This window comes from Humulus lupulus, chromosome 1 (genome assembly GCF_963169125.1).
Source record: "Humulus lupulus chromosome 1, drHumLupu1.1, whole genome shotgun sequence".
Lineage (NCBI taxonomy): Eukaryota > Viridiplantae > Streptophyta > Magnoliopsida > Rosales > Cannabaceae > Humulus > Humulus lupulus.
The window spans coordinates 270188909-270191702 of NC_084793.1; positions in this window are offsets into that span (position 1 = coordinate 270188909).

Genomic DNA, 2794 nt, shown 5'->3' on the forward strand with positions numbered 1-2794 from the left:
TATGTTTATCATGTATATACAAATATTATCTGTGTTGTTAATAAAAAATAACAGGAATTCCAACTAAGAGAAAGGGTCATGGCGCAGCTATTGGAAAAGATCTAGATGAGAGGCGGCAGAAAAATAGAAAACCACTGGAAATAATGTTTTGCCTGTGAATGTACAAGGATTTTGGGGGCGAGCACGCTGTTTTTGTCTGTCTCGTGGGCACCCAAATTAAAACAAAAGTTCCCAGATATTTTGATTCTTGGGAATCAGTGCCTAAACAATACAAGGACCAAGTCGTTGACATTATCTAGATAAAAAAAATATTAAATGATTTTTTTAAATGTGTCTTTAATAAAGTATATATATATATATTCTTAATATGTTTATTTTTCAATTTAGTGGTATTATCAAATAGAGGGTCGCGAGGATTTCTTAAAGTGTATAGATGGTATTGATCGATAGATGAAAGACCGATACCGTCATAGGAAAATAATAAGACACGAACACTTTGAGAAACACTACAAAGGACCCGAGGATTGGGACAAGGTTCTAAACAACCCAACCAAAGATGTTAAAAAGGAGGACAGGAAGCAAATCTGTCAATTATTTACAAATCCGAATTTATTGCGCGCTTCGTAAAGAACAAAGAAAATCGGAAGAAACATAAGTATTCTACAACGCAGGGTACAAAATCGTTGGCAGCTATCCGTCACGAAAGAGTAAGTGAAAGTTAAAATGTTATCAAAATTATGTTCTTTTAAAATTATATGTTCTCTAACATTTGTGTTATAATTTTTAGGCGAACCCAGACCTTATTAAGTCATGGAAGGAATACCACTGGAAGAAAACAACAAATGATTTCGTGAACAACGATGCTTGCCAAGATTATATAAGTTTGAATTATGTTTTTTAATATTCATAGAGTTATATTTATTGTTAATGTCTAACGTTTTCTGAAAACAGGAAAAATTGAAGGCTGATTTTGAGTTACAAACTCAACAAACATCCACTGGCGCTTCCAATAATGATGGTTCGACAAAAGTTGATCAAGTGGAGGTACTACAAAAAATATTGGGCCAAAGGTGTGGACACGAACGAGGAGTGGGTCATAAATTGAAGGGGTCGTGGTCATCATCTACCCAACACTCTCACTTCAGCGAGTCTCCAGCTCCTCCTCATCGTTCATCAGAACATATAGAAAAATTGGAGAATAATCTACAAAAATTGACTGACCAAGTTAATTTCTTGTCTCAATTTTTTCCACCTTCATTTTGTCCACCAAACCTTCAGATGTCGCCTATGCCTGATAGCAAAAATATTCATGGAGCTTTGTCTTCTCAACCTCCAGCTCCAGCCCATCCTTCCATGTACGGAGTAGCGTCGTCTCAACCTATGGCACCTCCATACATGTACGGAGCAACACCATCACCTTATCTGTGGCCGAATCCACCGTTGTTGCGGCCGTCGTATCTCTACATGTATGGAGCAGGATCGTCCACATTACCTCCTCAATATCCCTAGCCGATGCCTCCACTGCAGCCACCACTGCAGCCACCACAACCGCAACAAGAAGACAATATGGAGGACGAGATAGGTAATTTAGGAGACTAGATTTATATTATTGTTAGTTATTGTTACATTATATGAACAATATGGATATTTGTTATTTTAATTAACTAATTTGAATATTTAATATAATATTTTCATTTTTAATATATTTGTTTTCAATTATTTAAATTTTAATTTTAATTAATAATCTATATTTTTATTATTTTTTATAAATAAAAAAGTATTAGGTGTTGCCCCTTAATAAAAGTATCAAGGGCGACACATCGACCGAAAGTTAGGCCACATGTGAAACAATTTAGGGCGACATTTCAACTTTTAGGGGCGACACAATCGCTCCTAATATTGCACTATCAGGGGCGACTCATTACTCGCCCCTAATGTATACCATTAGGCGCATTTTATTAGGGGCGACACATCAAGGGCGGCATGATATATATCACGAATGACTTTTATGATTATTAGAGGCAACATGTGTCGCCTCTAAAAACTATTTTTCTTGTAGTGTCTAGAATTTCCATTATATATATATATAAATATATACATATATAGGAAAAAAAATTTAGTTAGTACTAATTTGTTTTAACACATGCAAAAATTGTAACCAAATTTTTTTTATATGACAATGTACATTATAGTTATAGTAGAAATCTCATCAGATTTCGAAAAATTCAAAATAATTTATAAGGCCGAAAAATCAGTGTTCAAACAATGAGCTAATTTTTTTTTATACACGTGTAAAATAGACTATTTAAACCATTGATTCAACACCCTAAATTATTCTAAGATGATTGTTATAACTATCATGTACATCGTCATATAAAAAAAACTAAGTTATAATTTTTTCAGGTCTCAAAAATAAAAATAGTCCTGCCAATAAGGAAAAAAAATAATGTCACTACCATACAAACTCCCTAAATATATATACCAGTTACAATTTTGCTTGTATATGTGTAGAGTAGTCCCATTGTCTTGAGACAAACAACTTATTTGTGTAATTTTTCGATATTGTTTTATCTAATCTATTCAATCATATCATGGCCTTTTCAAAAGAGTTATTATATTAATGGATCTCTGGAAGATATTTCGACAATTTTTTAAGTTAGACAAAGAAAGATATAGAAAAAAAAAACTAGATGCATGATCAGCAGAAATTTATTCATACATATATAACATATGCAGAAAATGAGAAAGATCCTTGTAATTATATATATACTAATTTTTGTTTACAAAAATCAAA